The sequence below is a fragment of the Gorilla gorilla genome, chromosome 3 (genome assembly GCF_029281585.2).
Source record: "Gorilla gorilla gorilla isolate KB3781 chromosome 3, NHGRI_mGorGor1-v2.1_pri, whole genome shotgun sequence".
Taxonomy (NCBI): Eukaryota; Metazoa; Chordata; class Mammalia; order Primates; family Hominidae; genus Gorilla; species Gorilla gorilla.
In genome coordinates this window covers 193327653-193352258 of record NC_073227.2, presented here as the reverse complement: position 1 = coordinate 193352258, position 24606 = coordinate 193327653, and the positions used below count along the sequence as shown (strand labels likewise).

The window sequence follows — 24606 nt, the reverse complement described above, 5'->3', positions numbered from 1 at the left end:
AGTAATACCTTAGTTTTATTGTCCTCCAGCAGCCCTTTACTCAACTAATTCAATATATTATAGTAAGAAAATATTAAGCATATAAAAAGCTATGTATCCACCATCTGGGTTTGTCAAATATTGTTACTTAAGTCATATTTGTTCTACATACTTTCTTTTATTGATTAAGAAATAAAACTTAAAATGAAGCTGAAGACTGAAGCCATGTAGTTCTCTATGATTTTATTTACCTCCTACCTTCCTCCAATGCAGCCAATACACTGAGCTTGGATTTTAGCTTAACTTATGTGTTATATACGTCTACTCATTTTATTTCAATTGCTACATAAACAGAACTTATTACAATTTTCAACTTAACTTTTATTTACATTCACGACTTAATTTCTAACCTTTTAATAAATATGCATTCCCATAATTTCTGCAATAAATCTTGGAAGCATTTGACCATTCATTAATCTTTGGAAAGAACAAAATTACTGATTTGTTAAAATGCACCACTGAGTACTTTTTTTCCTACATCAATGATTTCTAGTCTTACTTTAATTATGTCTTTCTTTTTCTCTTTTTTTCTGCTGTTATTTTTAAAACATTTTGAATTAGACATAGTTAATAAATTTTATCCTAGTTGGGAAACATTTAATAAATTAATTTTTATTACTAAATGTGTCAGAAAAACATTTAAATATGTATTAAAATATGAAGTAGGTAGAGATGTCTTATTCCATACAATCCTAAAGAATTTCATGTGAACACAAACTAAAACGTAGGTCATAGTTCCTGAAATTACATCTTGTCTAATATAATCATATAGGATACATTTCTGAATTTTAAATTTGGAGGATGATTTTAAAAAACTAACTTTAAGCTATTAGAAATATTAGGAATTGGAAAAACCAAGAAAATAAAGTTCACCAAAAATATAGATAAAGATATAGCACAGCTTTTCTGGTTGCTTATTTTTAAATAGCTAATAATATAGATCATGATTTCATTTTTTGGGTGGATGTCATGTAAGTATGGTACCCGCTACCCCCGAAGCAGGTTGCTAACACAAAATATAGTATGCATAAAATTAGATATCCTACATAGGAAGCAAGTTATTTCCTCAAATTTTTTTCTCATCAATATTATGGTTTTAGTACTGTGACAAGGGCATCTTTTTTAACAGATGAATATGAATTCCAGAAATTACTCTTATGGGGAGTGGATACACTCATACAGCAAATTACAATTTAGTTGAAGCAGATAAAATGCCAATGCCAAATATCAGTGAAATAATCTAGGTTTCATTTGAAAAAACCTCCTTTTGAATATGTAATGTCTCTTGGATGTTGAAGTAAATACCTTACCAAGGTTACTCTAATTTTCTAAATAACTTTCCTAATAAATGTCTTTATTCTTCCACAAAAATACTTTCTGTGGCTCATATATGTAAACTTTATCTTACACTAAAAGAACCACCAAAATGAAGATTAGCAACTTTGAAGTGTCAACTAGAATTGATTCAAATATTCAAAGCACTAGAGCATTGCGTTCTATGATTTTAAATTGACCAATGCATGGTATTTCTAAAACGAACAAATAGCAACAACAGCAGACAGATGCTCCATCTACATTAAACTCTCCTACTGTACTCACAAATCTTAGAGCCAAGTGGCTGAGCTCATGAGCTCTGGAATAAGCAAAACTGGGGCTAAGTACTATATCGGGATGTTAAAATAGGATGTATCTGTTAAAAATGGTGATAACAAAGTAACACTTGGATTTGTTAGGAGAAGTAAAAAACAGAGCACATCAAAATGGTGCCTATTTTGATCGTATCCAACATGCAAGTGAGTAACTATACTTTGTGATGAAAGAAATGACTGCTTTAAAAGAGGTACATTTGTATTAGATTGTGGAGTGGAAATGTATTTGAGAGGAAAGTAATGTTTATGGTAAAGATGAAGTTTGAAGAACAAATATAAGTTGTTTGAAAATGTCTCAGAATGAGGATACAGCATGAGCAAAAAAACAGAGGCAGGATAGTTAAAACAATGTTCAGTAATAGGAAGAACATTTTAGTTTATAAAAACTGAAGGAAATGTAGACTTGGCAGAAGAAGGTGAAGAGACAGGGGACAAGATCATGGACTGCTTAGAGAGGTTTTGAAGAAATAATTACCAATATATCCCAAATTTGATTAAAAATCAATCTACATATACAAGAAACTCAGTGAATTATAAGTAAGAAAAACTCAAAAAGCCACATTTAGACACATCATATACAAACTGTCAAAGGCAAAGACAAAAAGAGAAGATAGAAAGCAGCAAGAGAAAAATGACTCATTGGGTATAAGGTATCTTCAATAAGATTAACAGCTGACTTCTAATCCAAAAGGACAGAGTTCAGGAGGTAGTAGCATATTCAAAGTATAAGAAGCAAATAAAGTCAACCAAAAAGTTTATATTCAGAAAATCAATTTTTCAAAAAGGAAAGAGAAAATAAAACATTCTCAGATAAACAAAAACTTAGTGATTTCATTTCTGGCATATCTGTACTACAGAAAATACCAAAGAAAAAAACCTTAGGCTGAAATGAAAAGACAATAGATAAAAACATTACTTCACAGGAAGAAATAAAAGGGATTATTATTAAAGACTACTACATAGGTGCTATGAATTACATGCTTGTGTACACTCTGCTCCAAATTTCTATGTTGAAACCATACTCCCAAAGAAGGGTATTTGGAGGTGGGTCCTTTGGGAGGTAATAAAATTATGAGGGTGGGGCCCTCAGGATGGTATTAGTACCTGTGATCATTAATTTTGGCTGTCACCTTGACTGGATTAAAGTATATACAGATAGCTGGTAAAATATTAATTATTCTTAATGCTTCAGTAGGCATTGAGCCTGTCTCTCCTCTGCTGAAAAGGAAACTCAGATGGTTTGGCATTTGATTGGAATGGTTGGGCTTCTCCAGGTGTACCTATGAGGGTATTTCTGGAGTAGATTGGTCTTTGAGTTGGTAGGTTGAGTGGCAAAGATCTGCCTTCAATGTGGGTAGAAACTATCCAATTGGCTGGGGGCAAGCTTGGAACCAAAAAGCAGAGGGTAAATTTTTCTCCCTCTTCTGAAAATGGGACACCCTTCTCCTGTCTGTGGATGTCAGAACTCCAGATTCTCCAGCCTTTGGACTCTGAAACTTGAACCAGCAGTTGAGTTACTCCATTGGCTTCCCTGGTTCTGAGGCTTTCAGACTTAGGCTGAGCCATGATGCTTACTTCTCTGGTTCTCCAGCTTGCAGCTTATCATGGAACTTCTCAATCTACATAATTGAGTGAGAGAATTGCCCTAATAAATCCCTTCTCACCTCTCTCTCTCTTTCTCTCTCTCACTTTCCCTCTCTTATTAGTTCTGTCTCTCTGCAGGATAATTATAACAATACTCTCATGAAGAGACAACAGAGAGCTTTCTTCCTCTCTCTCTGCCCTCTACCACGTGAGGGTACAATGAGAAGATGGTCATCTTAAAACCAGGGAAAGTGTCCTTACCAGACACCAGATCTGCCAGTACTTTGATCTTGGACTTTCCAGACTCCAGAGCTGTGCAAAAAAATATGTGTGCTCTTTAGGCCACTCAGTCTATGTATTTTTGTTATAGCAGCCTGAATTGACTAAGGCAATAGGTAAATATAAAAATTATTATTAATGTATTTTTGTAAATTTTTTCTTCTCCTATCTGATTTAAAAGGCATTGAATAAAGCTATAACTATAAAACTGTGTTTTTCAGCTTATAATGAATAAAGATACAATTTGGGATTAAATAATAGTGTAAAGCAGAAGTACACAGAACAAAGCTCTTTTATAGCAAATTTTTGTATAATATTGACTTTAGTTGATATTAACATGAACTAGATTGCTTTAAGTTAATTGTAATTTCTACTACAACCTTTAGAAAAATATATATATGTGTGTGTGTGTATAAACAATAAATGTAATAAATAGTACACTTGAAAATATGTATATGTAACCAAAGAAAAAACAGTAATGGAAGAATAGAAGAACAAAGAAGCAAAAGACATGTTAAAAATAAATAATGTACAAATTCTATCTTACCAGTAATTACATTAAAAGTCAATTAAGTAATTAAGTAAAACTCCAATGAAACGGAAGACACTGGAAGAATGGATTTTATAAAAATGATCCAACGATATTTTGTCCACAAGATTCAGACACAATAGGTTGACAGTAAAAAGACAAAAATGAGATATACTATACAAACAGTAACTAAGAGCTGTTATCAACATTTTAAAAAATAGATTGTAAAACAAAAATTGATATAAAAGCAAAACATATATATATTTTACAATGAAAAAAGGGTCAATTATTCAGGAATACATAACAAGTATAAATACATGTGAACCACAGGAAAAAGTCTCAAAGTACACACAGCAAAAACTAAGAAAACTGAAGGACTAATTGATAATTCAGTGATAAATATTGAAGATTTCAATGTTGCACTTTCAACAATGAATAGAACAACTAGGCAGGAGATCATGAAGAAAACAGAAGACTTAAACAGCACTAGAAACCATGTATAACCATAATCTATAGAATACGCAATCATAGCAGAATATATTAAGACATTCTTGTCAGGTACTCATGAGTTCCTTGATAAACCATATGCTAGTCTATAAAACATACCTCGATAAATTTAAAAGGTATTAAATGGTTCATCATCTCTTCTCGAAACAATAAAATTAAAAACAAAAATCAATAACAGAAGAATAATTAGAAAATTGAAACGTATGAAAATTAAAGAACACACTTCTAAATAACCAATGGGTAAAAAAACCCAAAAAAACAAAACAACAACAAAAACAAAACAAAACAAAACACACACACACACAAAATTACAACATAACATAATTGAAATGAATGAAAGTAAAAACCCAACACAACAAACCTTAGCCAGTCACAATGGCCCATGTCTATAATTTCAGTTACTCAGAGGCTGAAACAGAAGGAACAATTGAGCCCAGGAGTTCAGGGTTAGGCTGGGAAACATAATAAGGCCCTGTCTCTAATAAACCAAACAAACAAACCTTTTGGGATGCAGCTAAAGCATTCTTTAAAGGGAAATTTATGTCTGTAAACGCCAGTATAAAGCAAGAAGAATTTCAAATCAATAACCTAACCTTCCATCTAAAGAAATTAGGAAAAGTAAAAATGCAAACAACACAAAGCAATGAGAAAGAAGGTAATAATAGTATTAAGGGTGGAAATTAATGAATAGACAGTAGAAAAAAATAAAGAAAACTAACCAAACCAAAAGTTTAACAAAATTGCCAGACTTTTAGCTAGACAAAACAAGATGAAGTGAGAGAAAATGTAAATTACAAATCAGGAATGAAAAAAGCAACATTGTTATTGGCCTTAGAGGAATTTTAAAAAAAATTAAGAGGGAATACTTTGAACTACTGTGCTCCCACAAATTAGATAACCTAGATTAAAAGGACAAATTTTTAGACACAACACAAACTACCAAAGCTGACTCAAGAATAAATAAAAAATCTGGAAAGATCTATAACAAGTAAAGAGATTGAAACAGTAATTAAGAAAACTACCCACAAAGAAAAGTTTGGGCCCTACTTCACTTCACCTGCTTCACTGATGAACTCTATCAAACATTTAATTAATACCAGTTTTTAACAAATTCTTGCAAAAAGTAGAAGAGGAAGGAAAACTTTCAACTTATTCTGTGTATTACCTTGATACCAAAACCAGACAACTATCACAAGAAAAGAAAACTATACATTAACATGTCTAATAAATACACAAATAAAAATCCTCAACAAAATACTAACAAACCAAATGCAGACCCATATTAAATGAATTATACTCCATTGACTGGTGGTTACTACACTAGGAATGCAAGGTTGATATAACATCCAAAAATCAATCAGTATAACACATCATATTAATAAAGGACAAAAATCACATAAGCATTTTCATAGAAGTAGAAAAGTATTTGACAAATCCATCATCCTTACATGATAAGAGCTTTCAAGAAATAAGTATAGAAGGGAATTCCTGAACCCGATGAAAAGCATCTACCAAATAGAAGAGAACTTCCTAAACTTGATTATCCACAGCTAATATCACACTTAAGCAGGAAAGACTATATGCTTTCAATCTTAGATCAGAAACAGGATAAGGATGTCTGCTCTCACATTTTTATTAAACATTGTCCTGTAGATTCTAACCAGGACAATTATGCAAGGAAAGGAAGTAAGTATTCAGACTGGAAAGAGGCAAAATCGTGACTACTCACAGATGGCATGCTCTTGTATATAGAGAATCCTGAGAATTTCATACAAAAATTAGAACTAATAATTCCAGCAAGATTGCAGAATTCAAAGTCAATACCCAAAATCAATTGGATGTCTATACATTAGTAATGAAAAGTCTAAAAATGAAATGAAGAAAACAATTTTATTTATAATAGCACAAAAAACAATCACTTATAAATAAATGTAACAAAAGTTCAATAATTGTACATTGAAGACTACAAATTTTGTGGAAAAAAGTTACAGAAAATCTAAATAAATGAAAAGAACTGGAAGACAATATTGTTAAGATGACAATACTCTCAAATTTGGTACACGGATTCAATGCAATGTCTACCAAAGAAATCAATTACCTTTTTCTAAAAAAATTGACAAGCTGATCCTAAAATATATATGAGAAAGTAATGGCTCCAGAATAGTCAAAGTAACACTTAAAAAGAATATCAAAGTTGGAAGATTAATACTTCCTGATAATGAGATTTATTACAGAACTATAATAATCAATACAGTGGATCAGGAGGAGCCAAGATGGCCGAATAGGAACAGCTCCGGTCTACAGCTCCCAGCATGAGCGACGCAGAAGACGGGTGATTTCTGCATTTCCATCTGAGGTACCGGGTTCATCTCACTAGGGAGTGCCAGACAGTGGGCGCAGGCCAGTGGGTGTGCGCACCGTGCGTGAGCCGAAGCAGGGCGAGGCATTGCCTCACCTGGGAAGCACAAGGGGTCAGGGAGTTCCCTTTCCGAGTCAAAGAAAGGGGTGACGGACGCACCTGGAAAATCGGGTCACTCCCACCCGAATATTGCGCTTTTCAGACCGGCTTAAAAAACGGCGCACCACGAGACTATATCCCACACCTGACTCAGAGGGTCCTACGCCCACGGAATCTCGCTGATTGCTAGCACAGCAGTCTGAGATCAAACTGCAAGGCGGCAGTGAGGCTGGGGGAGGGGCGCCCACCATTGCCCAGGCTTGCTTAGGTAAACAAAGCAGCCAGGAAGCTCGAACTGGGTGGAGCCCACCACAGCTCAAGGAGGCTTGCCTGCCTCTGTAGGCTCCACCTCTGGGGGCAGGGCACAGACAAACAAAAAGACAGCAGTAACCTCTGCAGACTTAAATGTCCCTGTCTGACAGCTTTGAAGAGAGCAGTGGTTCTCCCAGCACGCAGCTGGAGATCTGAGAACGGGCAGACTGCCTCCTCAAGTGGGTCCCTGACCCCTGACCCCCGAGCAGCCTAACTGGGAGGCACCCCCCAGCAGGGCACACTGAAACCTCACACGGCAGGGTATTCCAACAGACCTGCAGCTGAGGGTCCTGTCTGTTAGAAGGAAAACTAACAAACAGAAAGGACATCCACACCGAAAACCCATCTGTACATCACCATCATCAAAGACCAAAAGTAGATAAAACCACAAAGATGGGGAAAAAACAGAACAGAAAAACTGGAAACTCTAAAACGCAGAGCGCCTCTCCTCCTCCAAAGGAACGCAGTTCCTCACCAGCAACGGAACAAAGCTGGATGGAGAATGATTTTGACGAGCTGAGAGAAGAAGGCTTCAGACGATCAAATTACTCTGAGCTACGGGAGGGCATTCAAACCAAAGGCAAAGAAGTTGAAAACTTTGAAAAAAATTTAGACGAATGTATAACTAGAACAACCAATACAGAGAAGTGCTTAAAGGAGCTGATGGAGCTGAAAGCCAAGGCTCGAGAACTACGTGAAGAATGCAGAAGCCTCAGGAGCCGATGCGATCAACTGGAAGAAAGGGTATCAGCAATGGAAGATGAAATGAATGAAATGAAGCGAGAAGGGAAGTCTAGAGAAAAAAGAATAAAAAGAAATGAGCAAAGCCTCCAAGAAATATGGGACTATGTGAAAAGACCAAATCTACATCTGATTGGTGTACCTGAAAGTGATGGGGAGAATGGAACCAAGTTGGAAAACACTCTGCAGGATATTATCCAGGAGAACTTCCCCAATCTAGCAAGGCAGGCCAACATTCAGATTCAGGAAATACAGAGAACGCCACAAAGATACTCTTCGAGAAGAGCAACTCCAAGACACATAATTGTCAGAGTCACCAAAGTTGAAATGAAGGAAAAAATGTTAAGGGCAGCCAGAGAGAAAGGTCGGATTACCCTCAAAGGGAAGCCCATCAGACTAACAGCGGATTTCTCGGCAGAAACCCTACAAGCCAGAAGAGAGTGGGGGCCAATATTCAACATTCTTAAAGAAAAGAATTTTCAACCCAGAATTTCATATCCAGCCAAACTAAGCTTCATAAGTGAAGGAGGAATAAAATACTTTACAGACAAGCAAATGCTGAGAGATTTTGTCACCACCAGGCCTGCCCTAAAAGAGCTCCTGAAGGAAGCACTAAACATGGAAAGGAACAACCGGTACCAGCCGCTGCAAAATCATGCCAAAATGTAAAGACCATCGAGACTAGGAAGAAACTGCATCAACTAATGAGCAAAGTCACCAGCTAACATCATAATGACAGGATCAAATTCACACATAACAATATTGACTTTAAATGTAAATGGACTAAATTCTCTAATTAAAAGACACAGACTGGCAAGTTGGATAAAGAGTCAAGACCCATCAGTGTGCTGTATTCAGGAAACCCATCTCACGTGCAGAGACACACATACGCACAAAATAAAAGGATGGAGGAAGATCTACCAAGCAAATGGAAAACAAAAAAAGGCAGGGGTTGCAATCCTAGTCTCTGATAAAACAGACTTTAAACCAACAAAGATCAAAAGAGACAAAGAAGGCCATTACATAATGGTAAAGGGATCAATTCAACAAGAGGAGCTAACTATCCTAAATATATATGCACCCAATACAGGAGCACCCAGATTCATAAAGCAAGTCCTGAGTGACCTACAAAGAGACTTAGACTCCCACACATTAATAATGGGAGACTTTAACACCCCACTGTCAACATTAGACAGATCAACGAGACAGAAAGTCAACAAGGATACCCAGGAATTGAACTCAGCTCTGCACCAAGCAGACCTAATAGACATCTACAGAACTCTCCACCCCAAATCAACAGAATATACATTTTTTTCAGCACCACACCATACCTATTCCAAAATTGACCACATAGTTGGAAGTAAAGCTCTCCTCAGCAAATGTAAAAGAACAGAAATTATAACAAACTATCTCTCAGACCACAGCGCAATCAAACTAGAACTCAGGATTAAAAATCTCACTCAAAGCTGCTCAACTACATGGAAACTGAACAACCTGCTCCTGAATGACTACTGGGTACATAACGAAATGAAGGCAGAAATAAAGATGTTCTTTGAAACCAACGAGAACAAAGACACAACATACCAGAATCTCTGGGATGCATTCAAAGCAGTGTGTAGAGGGAAATTTATAGCACTAAATGCCCACAAGAGAAAGCAGGAAAGATCCAAAATTGACACCCTAACATCACAATTAAAAGAACTAGAAAATCAAGAGCAAACACATTCAAAAGCTAGCAGAAGGCAAGAAATAACTAAAATCAGAGCAGAACTGAAGGAAATAGAGACACAAAAAACCCTTCAAAAAATCAATGAATCCAGGAGCTGGTTTTTTGAAAAGATCAACAACATTGATAGACCACTAGCAAGACTAATAAAGAAGAAAAGAGAGAAGAATCAAATAGACACAATAAAAAATGATAAAGGGGATATCACCACCGATCCCACAGAAATACAAACTACCATCAGAGAACACTACAAACACCTCTACGCAAATAAACTAGAAAATCTAGAAGAAATGGATACATTCCTCGACACATACACTCTCCCAAGACTAAACCAGGAAGAAGTTGAATCTCTGAATAGACCAATAACAGGAGCTAAATGTGGCAATAATCAATAGTTTACCAACCAAAAAGAGTCCAGGACCAGATGGATTCACAGCCGAATTGTACCAGAGGTACAAGGAGGAACTGGTACCATTGCTTCTGAAACTATTCCAATCAATAGAAAAAGAGGGAATCCTCCCTAACTCATTTTATGAGGCCAGCATCATTCTGATACCAAAGCCGGGCAGAGACACAACCAAAAAAGAGAGTTTTAGACCAATATCCTTGATGAACATTGATGCAGAAATCCTCAATAAAATACTGGCAAACCGAATCCAGCAGCACATCAAAAAGCTTATCCACCATGATCAAGTGGGCTTCATCCCTAGGATGCAAGGCTGGTTCAATATACGCAAATCAATAAATGTAATCCAGCATATAAACAGAGCCAAAGACAAAAACCACATGATTATCTCAATAGATGCAGAAAAAGCCTTTGACAAAATTCAACAACCTTTCATGCTAAAAACTCTCAATAAATTAGGTATTGATGGGACGTATTTCAAAATAATAAGAGCTATCTATGACAAACCCACAGCCAATATCATACTGAATGGGCAAAAACTGGAAGCATTCCCTTTGAATACCGGCACAAGACAGGGATGCCCTCTCTCACCGCTCCTATTCAACATAGTGTTGGAAGTTCTGGCTAGGGCAATCAGGCAGGAGAAGGAAATAAAGGGTATTCAATTAGGAAAAGAGGAAGTCAAATTGTCCCTGTTTGCAGATGACATGATTGTTTATCTAGAAAACCCCATTGTCTCAGCCCAAAATCTCCTTAAGCTGATAAGCAACTTCAGCAAAGTCTCAGGATACAAAATCAATGTACAAAAATCACAAGCATTCTTATACACCAACAACAGACAAACAGAGAGCCACATCATGAGTAACTCCCATTCACAATTGCTTCAAAGAGAATAAAATACCTAGGAATCCAACTTACAAGGGATGTGAAGGACCTCTTCAAGGAGAACTACAAACCGCTGCTCAAGGAAATAAAAGAGGATACAAACAAATGGAAGAACATTCCATGCTCATGGGTAGGAAGAATCAATATCGTGAAAATGGCCATACTGCCCAAGGTCATTTACAGATTCAATGCCATCCCCATCAAGCTACCAATGACTTTCTTCACAGAATTGGAAAAAACTACTTTAAAGTTCATATGGAACCAAAAAAGAGCCCGCATCGCCAAGTCAATCCTAAGCCAAAAGAACAAAGCTGGAGGCATCACACTACCTGACTTCAAACTATACTACAAGGCTACAGTAACCAAAACAGCATGGTACTGGTACCAAAACAGAGATATAGATCAATGGAACAGAACAGAGCCCTCAGAAATAACGCCGCATACCTACAACTATCTGATCTTTGACAAACCTGAGAAAAACAAGCAATGGGGAAAGGATTCCCTATTTAATAAATGGTGCTGGGAAAACTGGCTAGCCATATGTAGAAAGCTGAAACTGGATCCCTTCCTTACACCTTATACAAAAATCAATTCAAGATGGATTAAAGATTTAAACGTTAGACCTAAAACCATAAACACCCTAGAAGAAAACCTAGGCATTACCATTCAGGACATAGGCGTGGGCAAGGACTTCATGTCCAAAACACCAAAAGCAATGGCAACAAAAGACAAAATTGACAAATGGGATCTAATTAAACTAAAGAGCTTCTGCACAGCAAAAGAAACTACCATCAGAGTGAACAGGCAACCTACAACATGGGAGAAAATTTTCGCAACCTACTCATCTGACAAAGGGCTAATATCCAGAATCTACAATGAACTCAAACAAATTTACAAGAAAAAAACAAAACCCCATCAAAAAGTGGGCGAAGGATATGAACAGACACTTCTCAAAAGAAGACATTTATGCAGCCAAAAAACACATGAAAAAATGCTCATCATCACTGGCCATCAGAGAAATGCAAATCAAAACCACTATGAGATACCATCTCACACCAGTTAGAATGGCAATCATTAAAAAGTCAGGAAAGAACAGGTGCTGGAGAGGATGTGGAGAAATAGGAACACTTTTACACTGTTGGTGGGACTGTAAACTAGTTCAACCATTGTGGAAGTCAGTGTGGCGATTCCTCAGGGATCTAGAACTAGAAATACCATTTGACCCAGCCATCCCATTACTGGGTATATACCCAAAGGACTATAAATCATGCTGCTATAAAGACACATGCACACGTATGTTTATTGCGGCATTATTCACAATAGCAAAGACTTGGAACCAACCCAAATGTCCAACAATGATAGACTGGATTAAGAAAATGTGGCACATATACACCATGGAATACTATGCAGCCATAAAAGATGATGAGTTCATGTCCTTTGTAGGGACATGGATGAAATTGGAAACCATCATTCTCAGTAAACTATCGCAAGAACAAAAAACAAAACACCGCATATTCTCACTCATAGGTGGGAATTGAACAATGAGATCACATGGACACAGGAAGGGGAATATCACACTCTGGGGACTGTTGTGGGGTGGGGGGAGGGGGGAGGGATAGCATTGGGAGATATACCTAATGCTAGATGACGAGTTAGTGGGTGCAGCGCACCAGCATGGCACATGTATACATATGTAACTAACCTGCACAATGTGCACATGTACCCTAAAACTTAAAGTATAATAAAAAAAAAAAAATCTCCAAAAAAAAAAAAAATAATCAATACAGTGTGTACTACATAAGAACAGACAAATAAATAGAATTGAGCATCCAGAAATATAGCTTACATTTATGATAGTTTGATTTTAGATTTGAATTCCAAAAATATTTAATGGGGAAAAAACAGTCTTTTAAAAATGGTGTGAAAATAGTCTTCACAATTGCCTTTTCAACCCAATTATGGGTTGAAAAGAATAGTCTTTTCAAAGTTCTTCAGGCAAAGAATTTATTTGGACCCCCTATTTCACACAATAGGCAAAAATGAACCTAAATTGGATTTAAATCTAAGTGTAAAAGCCAAAATTACAAAACTTTTAGAAGAGAGAACATACGGGAAACTTTGCATGACGTTTTGTTAAGCAATGGTTTTTTAGACATAACACCAAAAGTATGAGACAAAAACATCTAGGAAATTGAACTTTATCAAAATTTTAAAATTAGTGTATCAAAGGACAAATAAAGAAATGAAGAAACAATGCACACAATAGAAGAATATGCTTACAAATTATATATTTGATACATTACTTGTACTCAGAATATATTAAGATTTATTACAAGTCAACAATGAAAGAACAAATTAAAAAATAGGCAAAAGGCTGGAGTACATATTTCTCCCAAGAAAGACAAAAGACTGACAAGTACATAAAACGATGCTCAACATCATTATTCATTAGGTAAATATAAATCAAAACCTTAATGAAATACTACCTCACACCTAATAGAATAACAAAACTTAAAAAAAAAAAAAAAAGAGAATATTGGCTGGGCGTGGTGGCTCACTCTTGTAATCCCAGCACTTCGGGAGGCCAAGGCAGGTGGATCACCTGAAGTTAGGAGCTCGAGACCAGCCTTGCCAAAATGGTGAAACCCCCATCTCTACTAAAACTCCAAAAATTAGCCAGGCATGGTGATTGGCCTGTAGTCCCAGCTACTTGGGAGGCTGAGGCAGGAGAATTGCTTGAACCCAGGAGGTGGAAGTTGCAGTGAGCCAAGATCGTGCCATTGCACTCCAGCCTGGGCAACAAGAGCGAAACTCCATCTCAAACAAACAAACAAAATATCCAGTGTAGATGAAGACATGGAAAAAAATGAAAATTCTCATAAATTTCTGGTTTTAAAATGAAGCAGCCATTTTGCAAAGTTGTTTGGCAGGTCCTCAAAATATTACACATTGTTTTTTGTGCTATTATAAATAAAATGATTTTCTTCATACCATGCACTGCAGCAATTTGACTCCTAAGTATACACTCAAGTGGAATAAACATATCTGTCTTTATAATCACTGACACATCAATGTTCATATTTGCATTATTGATAATAGTCAAAAAGTGGAAACAATCTAAATGTCCATCAACTGATGAATCAATAAACATAGATGTGATATATCCATATAATATTTCATTATTGTTATAGCTCATAAAAAGGAATTAAATATTGATACATGCTACAAAATGAACAAGCCTCAGAATAATATAATAAAGGAAAAAAGCAAGCCACAGACGACTACATATTTAATTATTCTATTTATATAAAATCTCCAGAACAGGCAAATCTGAAGAGAAAGAAGGTAGATTACTGGTTACCAGAAAACTGGGAGTAGGGAGGAATGGGAGTGACTGCTCTTGGGTGTGGGGTTCCTTTTGGGGGTGATGAAACTATTATAAAATTGGATAGTGATGATGGTTGCAAAATTCCATCAATATTCTAAAAACCACTGAATTGTACACTTTAATATGGTCAATTTCATGCTAGGTGAATTATATATCAATAAGCCTTTCATTACAAAAAGTAAAAAGGAAATAGCTTTAAAGGAAATCATCATTTGTGTTTCATCCAAAGCACAGGTCTTAACTTCTTTGTCCAAAATTCTGACAGAAAATAACAAACAATAAAAAGTAAGTATAATCTTCACAGGAATTTTTAAAGGTTTATTCCACCTCACTTGTTTTGTTACAATGCCTTCAGCAAATTGCAGGAATTCATAAAGCTTGCCTGATAGAGGGCAGTTGAATAAAATTTACAGTTCAAAGCATGACAGGAGCACAAACTGTTAAAATAACATGCAGATTTATCAGATTATCTCTTTAACTGTTATAAAAATAAATTTATTTTCACACAGTACAAAATGTATTCTCATTATCATTCTATTGCAAAAAGGAAAAGGAATAAACAATCTGGCAAGCTGAAAATCAGCAAAACAACTGAAATTACTTTAAGGATAAGATGTTCTAAATGTCTATTTTAATAAACAAAACAAAAAATTGAATATTACTGTAGTAGAGTGTCTCTTCTCTTTCGTGGTAAATTATATGGAATATGTTTTCAGATTTCAATTACATTTTTAAAGCTTTAAGGAAAGAGTTCTTCTTTGTGGTTCTGAAATATCATTAAAATAGATTACTTATGTTAATTGATGCATATTAAACAGTGACAATCGTTCTTTCTTTCCCTACTAAAGTGTACATCTTTGTACATTGAAAACAAGGATACATAAACTAGAAGTTAGAGACCAGAGACCCAACTTGGGACCTGACAAGATGGCTGGGCTGCCTGGCAGGATCGTCAAGGAAACCCAGCGTTTGCTGGCAGAACCAGTTCCTGGCCTCAAAGCAGAACCATCTGAGAGCAACACCCATTATTTTCATGTGGTCATTGCCAGTCCCTGGGATTCCCACTTTGAGGGAGGGACTTTTAAACTTGGACCATTTCTTCCAGAAGAATACCCAATGGCAGCCCCTAAAGTGCGTTTTATGACCAAAATTTGTCATCCTAATGTAGACAAGTTGGGGAGAATATGTTAAGATACTTTGAAAGGTAAGTGGTCCCCAGCGCTGCAGATCCGCACAGTTCTGCTATGGATCCAGGCCTTGTTAAGTGCTCCAAATCCAGATGATCCATTAGCAAATGATGCAGAGGAGCAGTGGAAACACCAATGAAGCTCAAGCCATACAAACAGCTAGAGCAGGGACTAGGCTATATGCCATGAATAATATTTAAATTGATCCGATCATCAAGTATGCATCACTTCTCCTGTTCTGCCAAGACTTCTTTCTTTTGGTTTACATTTAATGGACAAGGTCTTAGAAACACTACAGAATAAAAGCCCAGACTTCTTCAGTCCTTTGGTGATTAAATGCACATTAGCAAATCTATGTTTTGTTCTGATTCACTGTCAAAAAGTATGAGCAGAGGCTAGAAGTATCGTCTGGACTGTTGGGAAACGTATAAAGGCAGTGGCCGCTCTCTGCTTTTATTCATTTCCCCAAGCCTGGTTTAAGTGTAAAGCACTGTGAATGAAGGTAGTTGTCAGGTTAGCTCCAGGGGCGTGGGTGTTTTTATTTATTTTATTTTATTTTATTTTTTTGAGGGGGGAGGTAGTTTTATTTTAATTTATGAGCTCCTTTCCCACCTTTTTTTGGTGATGTAATTGCATTGATTAAAAGCAGCTAACCAGTTCTTTAGAATATGTTCCCTAGCGAAGTGTAACTTTATTTAGATGCTGTAGATGGACAAGCTTGATTGTTTGAACCAGAATGGGAACATTAAACAAACATCACAGCTCTCAATAATAACACTGTGACTTTGCTGTCAAGTATAGATTCTCCCCTTCAGAAAAAGCTTGTGACCATTTTGTATGGCTTGTCTGGAAACTTCTGTAAATCTTATGTTTTAGTAAAATGTTTTTTGTTATAAAAATAAATGAAAATGAAAATAAACTAACAACCTAAATTCTACCAGAATAATATGTATCTTAGACTTGTTCCTTCTGGTGTTGAATATTGAAAGGATTTACATAAAATCTTGAACATAAAACACTTAATAAAATTAACTTCTATAATCATTTTCATAAAAATAAAATATAATCAATCTCATCCAGTTTTTAATGTACAGTCTCTCAAAAATATATTTCTCAAAAATTTTGGCTTATAATGGATACATGTTATAAATCAAGGTATATGCACTATATTTCTTCACATTGTATATTATTATTAATAATTTATGATATTACTCAGCATTAAAGTTCTAGGATAAAAACTTTGAGTAGTAACTATAAATTATAATAATCTTTATTCATCTGAATATATATCAATTTTTTTAAAAAACAACAAAACCAAACATCTTTCTAATTTATCTCAAAGTATGGTTAATTCGAATTCCATCAAATCACTGGTATTTCAATAATCGCATGTTTAGTTTCCTGTATTTTTAAGATAAATACACAATTAGTGTTATCTAATTAATTAACATTAATTTTGTGCTTAACTGTTTCCAAATTAAACAAGTAATATCTTCCCAGCAACCTTTCTGACGCTGGTAATGTTATTATATTTCATTTCCTGAACATGGAAATAGAGGCTGAAGCAAGGTCCTTTTTCCTTGAATTGGCTTCCCTGCTTTCAAGCATCAGGGTCTATTCCTGAGGATTCTACTCAGGCTCTGGAACTGCCAAGTGTTGCTTTCACATGCAACAAGGACTTATTTAAGAACTATAACTTCAATATTAGAACTCTGTATCAGAATATCATATAGCAGATAACTCGGGCGGCTCTTTTGGTTAAAGGCGACTGGAAAAGTATGACAGTCACAGTGAGAGGTGACAACGTGCTGGCAGCCCTTGCTCGCTCTTTGTGCCTGCTTGGCCTCAGCATCCACTCTGGCCATGCTTGAGGAGCCCTTCAGCCTGCCACTGCACTGTGGAAGCCCCTCTCTGGGCTGGCCGAGGCCAGAGCCGGCTCCCTCTGCTTGTGGGGAGGTGTGGAGGAAGAGGCATGGGGGGAATCCGGTGCTGCGTGCAGCGCTCGCGGGACAGCGTGTGTTCCAGGCGGGTGTGGGCTCGGCAGGCCCCGCACTCAGAGCGGCCAATCTGTGCAGCCAGCCCTGGGCAGTGAGGGGCTTAGCACCTGGGCCAGCATCTGCGGAGGGTGCACCAGGTACCCCAGCACTGCTGGCCCACCCATGCCGCACTAGAATTCTTGACAGGCCTCAGCTGCCTCCCCGCGGGGCAGGGCTTGGGACCTGCAGCCCACCATGACCGAGCTCCCCCACAACCGGTGGGCTCCCATGTGGCCCGAGCCTCCCTGATGGGCACCGGCCCCTGCTCCACGGCGCCCAGTCCCATCGACTGCCCAAGGGCTGAGGAGTGCAGGCTCACTGAGTGGGACTGGTGGGCAGCTCCGCCCGCGGCCCCAGCATGGGATCTGCTAGGCGAAGCCAGCTGGGCTCTTGAGTCAGGTGGGGACTTGGAGAACTTTTATGTCTAGCTAAAGGATTGTGAACGCACCAATCAGCACTCTGTGTCTAGCTAAAGGTTTGTAAACACACCAATCAGCACTCTGTGTCTAGCTAAAGGTTTGTAAACACACCAATCAGCACTCTGTATCTAGCTAATCTGGTGGGGACCTGGAGAACTTTTATGTCTAGCTAGAGGATTGTAAATGCATCAATCAGCACTCTGTGTCTAGCTCAGGGATTGTAGATGCACCAATCAGCATTCTGTCAAAACATACCAATCAGCTCTCTATAAAACGGACCAACCAGCTCTCTGTAAAATGGACCAATCAGCTCTCCGTAAAATGGACCAATCAACAGGATGTGTTTGGGGCCAGATAACGGAATAAAAGCAGGCTGCCCGAGCCAGCAGTGGCAACCTGCTCGGGTCCCCTTCCACACTGTGGAAGCTTTGTTCTTTCGCTCTTCACAATAAATCTTGCTGCTGCTCACCCTTTTGGTCTGCGCTGCCTTTATGAGCTGTAACACTCACCATGAAGGTCTCCAGCTTCACTCCTGAAGCCAGCGAGACCACGAACCCAACAGAAGGAAGAAACAACACATCTGAACATCTGAAGGAACAAACTCCGGACACACCATCTTTAAGAACCGTAATACTCATCGCGAGGGTCTGCGGCTTCATTCTTGAAGTCAGTGAGACCAAGAACACACCAATTCCAGACACATTTTGGCAACCACGAAGAGACTATTGCCTACTGCCAAGCGGTGAGACAATTGCCTGTCACCAAGCGGTGAGACCATCACCTATCACCAAGCGGTGAGTACCATCGGACCCCTTTCGCTTGCTATTCTGTCCTATTTTTCCTTAGAATTCAGGGTCTAAATACCAGGCACAGTTAAAAGCAACTAGCATGGCCGCCAGACTAAAGACACGGGTGTCAGGCTTTCTGAGAAAGGGCTGTCTAACAACCCCCGACTCTTCAGAGGTGGGAGCGTTGGTTTGCCTGGAACCAGCTTCCACTTTTCCTGTTTTCCTGGGCTGAGTCGAGGGTCGACAGAGAGGAAAGCCATTCAGCTCCGGGGTCCCGACAACAAGTTGGTTGACCATGCGGCCATGAGCAGAACTCTCAAAGGCATGTCGCCAAGCAAGACTAGCCCATCTATTCTATCTACCCTGACCCTTGACTCCCGGGTCCTAATGCCTGCCAGACAAAACTTCCTCTCGCCTCTCTTCTCTGAGGCTAGTCCCTCTTCTAAAAATCACTCCCTGTCTCTGGTGCTTTTCTATTTTCTCCTGTAAGAATGATTTCTAGTATAAACTCCAGGATTCTGTTATCTTCTTTAGGCAACTGGGCTCACTAATCAGAAGGACACAATTTTTGCCCAAAGCCCTGTTGTAGGGGAGACTACCAGGAATTTTAGGATCCCTCCTCAGACAAGCAGGCCTAACAAAAGCTATTCCTGAAGGTAGGATATGGGTAGCCTCAGAAATTGTATCCTTCCTATTCATATAAGTGAGGACAAAGGGCATCACTCATCACTCTTCCAACTCTGGAGATCCCTTCCCTCCCTCAGGGTATGGCCCTCCACTTCATTTTTGGGGCATAACATCTTTATAGGACACGGGTAAAGTCCCAATACTAACAGGTGAATGCTTAGGACTCTAACAGGTTTTTGAGAATGCATTGGTAAGGGCCACTAAACCCGATTTTTCTTGGTCCTCTTTGTGGTCTAGGAGGACAGACAAGAGTGCAGGTTTTCAAGAATGCATCAGTAAGGGCCACTAAATCTGACCTTCCTTCGTCCTCTTTGTGGTCTAAGATGAAAACTAGTGTTTCTGCTGCTGCATCAGTGAGTGCAACTATTCCGATCAGCAGGGTCCAGGGACCGTTGCAGGTTCTTGGGTAGGGGTTGTTTCTGCTGCTGTGTCGGTGAGTGCAACTATTCTGATCAGCTGGGTCCAGGGACTGTTGTGGGTTCTTGGGCAAGGGTAGAAACAAACAAACCAAAACTGTGGGCATTTTTGTCTTTAAGATGGGAAACACTCAGGCATCAAGAGGCTCACCCTTGAAATGCATCCAAAGCTATTGGGACCAATTTGACCCACAAACCCTGAGAAAGAGGCAGCTCATTTTTTTCTGCACTATGGCTTGGCCCCAATATTCTCTCTCTGATGGGGAAAAATGGCCACCTGAGGGAAGAACAAGTTACAATACTATCCTGCAGCTTGACCTTTTCTGTAAGAGGGAAGGCAAATAGAGTGAAATGCCTAAGCTTTCTTTTCATTGAGGGAGAATACACAACTGTGCAAAGCTTGCAATTTACATCCCACAGGAGGACCTCTCAGCTTACCCTCATATCCTAGCCTCCCTATAGCTCCCCTTCCTATTAATGATAATCCTCCTCTAATCTCCCCTGCCCAGAAGGAAATAAGCAAAGAAATCTCCAAAGGACCACTAACCCCCAGGCTATCGGTTATGTCCTCTTCAAGCTGTAGGGGGAGGGGAATTTGGCCCAACCCAGGTACATGTCCCCTTCTCCCTCTCTGACTTAAAGCAGATCAAGGCAGACCTGGGGAAGTTTTCAGATGATCCTGATAGGTACACAGATATCCTACAGGGTCTAGGGCAAACCTTCGACCTCGCTTGGAGAGATGTCATGCTACTGTTAGATCAAACCCTGGCCTCTAATGAAAAGAATGCAGCTTTAGCTGCAGGTTGAGAGTTTGGAGATACCTGGTATCTTAGTAAAGTAAATGATAGAATGACAGCTGAAGAAAAGAATAAATTCTCTACTGGTCAACAAGCCATCCCCAGTATGGATCCCCACTAAGACCTCGACTCAGATCACAGGGACCGGAGTCATAAACATCTGTTGACCTGTGTTCTAGAAGGACTAAGGAGAATTAGGAAAAAGCCCATGAATTATTCAATGATGTCCACCATAACTCAGGGAAAGGAAGAAAGTCCTTCTGCTTTCCTCGAGCAGCTATGGGAGGCCTTAAGAAAATATACTCCCCTGTCACCCAACTCACTCAAGGGTCAATTGATTCTAAAAGATAAGTTTATTACCCAATCAGCTGCAGATATCAGGAGAAAGCTCCAAAAGCAAGCCCTGGGCCCTGAACAAAATTTGGAGGCATTATTAAACCTGGCAACCTTGGTGTTCTAAAATAGGGACCAAGAGGAACAGGCCCAAAAGGAAAAGCAAGATCAGAGAAAGGCTGCAGCCTTAGTCATGGCCTTCAGACAAAAAAACCTTGGTGGTTCAGAGAGGACAGAAAATGGAGCAGGCTAATCACCCAGTAGGGCTTGTTATCAGTGTGGTTTACAAGGACACTTTAAAAAAGATTGTCCAATGAGAAACAAGCTGCCCCATCGTCCATGTCCACTATGCCAAGGCAATCACTGGAAGGTGCACTGCTCCAGAGAACGAAGATTCTCTGGATCAGAAGCCCCCAACCAGATGATCCAACAACAGGACTGAGGGTGCCCAGGGCAAGCGCCAGCTCATGTCATCACCCTCACTGATGACCCTGGGTATGTTTAACCATTGAGGGTCAGGAAATTGACTTCCTCCTGGACACTGGCGCGGCCTTCTCAGTGTTAATCTCCTATCCTGGCTGACTGTCCTCAAGGTCCATTACCATCCAAGGAATCCTGGGACAGCCTGTAACCAGGTATTTCTCCCACCTCCTCAGTTGTAATTGGGAGACTTTGCTCTTTTCACATGCCTTTCTTGTTATGCCTGAAAGTCCCACACCCTTATTAGGTAGAGATATATTAGACAAAGGTGGAGCTATTATCTACATGAATATAGAGGACAAGTTACCCATTTGTTGTCCCCTACTTGAAGAGGGAATCAACCCTGAAGTCTGTGCATTGGAAGGGCAAAAAATGCCCACCCAGTCCAAATCAGGCTAAAATACCCCACCTCTTTTCCTTATCAAAGGCAATATCCCTTAAGGCCTGAAGCTCATAAAGGTTTACAGGATATTGTTAAACATTTAAAAGCTCAAGGCTTAGTAAGGAAATGCAGCAGTCCCTGCAACACCCCAATTCTAGGAGTACAAAAACCGACGGTCAGTGGAGACTAGTGCAAGATCTTAGACTCACCAATGAGGCAGTAATTCCTCTATATCCAGTTGTACCCAACCCCTATTCCCTGCTCTCTCAAATGCCAGAGGAAGCAGAATGGTTCACTGTTCTGGACCTCAAGGATGCCTTCTTCTGTATTCCCCTGCACTCTGACTCCCAGTTTATCTTTGCCTTTGAGGATCCCACAGACCACACGTCTCAACTTATGTGCACAGTCTTGCCCCAAGGGTTTAGGGATAGCCCTCACCTGTTTGGTCAGGCACTGTCCCAAGATCTAGGCCACTTCTCAAGTCCAGGCACTCTGGTCCTTCAGTATGTGGATGATTTGCTCTTGGCTACCAGTTCGGAAGCCTCATGCCAGCAGGGTACTCTAGATCTCTTGAACTTTCTAGCCGATCAAGGGTACAAGGTGTGTAGGTCGAAAGCCCAGCTTTGCCTGCAGCAGGTGAAATATCTAGGCCTAATCTTAGCCTGAGGGACCAGGGCCCTCAGCAAGGAATGAATACAGCCTATACTGGCTTATCCTTGCCCTAAGACATTAAAACAGTTGCAGGTATTCCTTGGAATCAACAGCTTTTGCTGACTATGGATCCCCGGATACAGCGAGATAGCCAGGACCCTCTATACTCTAATCAAGGAGACCCAGAGAGCAAATACTCATCTAGTAGAATGGGAACCAGAGGCAGAAACAGCCTTCAAAACCTTAAAGCAGGCCCTAGTTCAAACTTCAGCTTTGCTTTAAGCCTTCTGACAGGACAAAACTTTTCTTTCTACATCACAGAGACAGCAGGGATAGCTCTTGGAGTCCATACTCAGACTCGTGTGACAACCCCACAACCAGTGGCATACCTAAGTAAGGAAATTGATGTAGTAGCAAAAGGCTGGCCTCACTGTTTACGGGTAGTTGTGGCGGTGGCCATCTTAGTGTCAGAGGCTATCAAAATAATACAAGGAAAGGATCTCACTGTCTGGACTACTCATAATGTCAATGGCATACTAGGTGCCAAAGGAAGTTTATGGCTATCAGACAACTGCCTACTTAGATACCAGGCACTACTCCTTGAGGGACCGGTGCTTCAAATATGTATATGCGTGGCCCTCGACCCTGCCACTTTTCTCCCAGATGATGGGGAACCAATCAAGCCCGACTGCCAACAAATTATAGTCCAGACTTATGCCCCCTGAGATGATCTCTTCAAAGTCCCCTTAGCTAATCCTGACCTTAACCTATATACCGATGGAAGCTCATTTGTGGAGAATGGGATACGAAGGGTAGGTTATGCCATAGTTAGTGATGTAACCATACTTGAAAATAAGCCCTTTCCCCCAGGGACCAGCGCCCAGTTAGCAGAACTAGTGGCACTTACCTGAGCCTTAGAACTGGGAAAGGGAAAAAGAATAAATGTGTATACAGATAGCAAGTATGCTTATCTAATCCTACATGCCCATGCTGCAATATGGAAAGAAAGGGGGTTCCTAACCGCTGGGAACCCCCATTAAATACCAGAAGGAAATTATGGAGTTATTGCACAGTGCAAAAACCCAAGGTGGTGGCAGTCTTCCACTGCTGAAGCCATCAAAAAGAGGAAGGAGAGGGGAGAACAGCAGCATAAGCAGCTGGCAGAGGCAGGGAAAGACCAGTAGAGAGAAAGAGAGAGACAAAGTCAAAGAAGGAAAGAGAGAAAGAGACAGAAAGTCAGAGAGAGAGAGAGGAAGAGACAGACAGAGAGAGGAAGAAGCAGAGACAAAGAGAAGGAGACAGAGGAATAGACAGAGAGACAGAAAGTCAAAGAAGGAAAGAGAGGAAGAGACAAAGAGGGAGTCAGAGAGAAAGAAGGAAAGAGAGACAAAGAAGTCAAAGAGAAAGAAAGAGAGAGAGAAATAGTAAAGAAAAAACAGTGTACCCTATTCCTTTAAAAGCCAGGGTAAATTTAAAACCTATAATTGATAATTGACGGTCTTCTCCATGACCCTGTAACACTACAATACCACCTTGTTGTCAGTGTAAACAAGGGCATAGCCCGAAAGCACTGAGGCCAATGACAACCCATAGCCTTCATATCAAAAGTCCTTAACCCAGGAGGTTTCCTAACAGGGGATCTAAATCTTAATTAATTACCATAGGAAGTTCTGACCAGACATAGGAGGAACTCCTTTCAGGACAGGACAATAGATGGTCCCTTTTGGGTGATTAGGAAAAAAGACACAATGGGTATTCAGTAAGTGATAAGGAAACCCTTATAGAAGCAGATTTAGGAAAATTGTCCAATAATTTGTCTGCTCAAATGTGTGAGCTGTTTGCACTGAGCCAAATCTTAAGGTACTTACAGAATCAGGAATGAGACATCTATACCAATTCTAAGTTAATATGGACTGAATGAGGTTTT

At 39.3% G+C, this 24606-nt stretch overlaps 1 protein-coding gene and 1 pseudogene across 1 annotated transcript in view; one reads left to right on the top strand and one right to left on the bottom strand.

Annotated features, from left to right (window-relative positions):
• The window catches only part of GALNTL6 (polypeptide N-acetylgalactosaminyltransferase like 6), a 1233993-nt gene that overhangs the window by 660361 nt on the left and 549026 nt on the right, over window positions 1-24606 (bottom strand). The gene's annotated exons all lie outside the window — the stretch shown is intronic.
• Window positions 15431-15890, top strand: LOC101124323 (ubiquitin-conjugating enzyme E2 N-like; annotated as a pseudogene).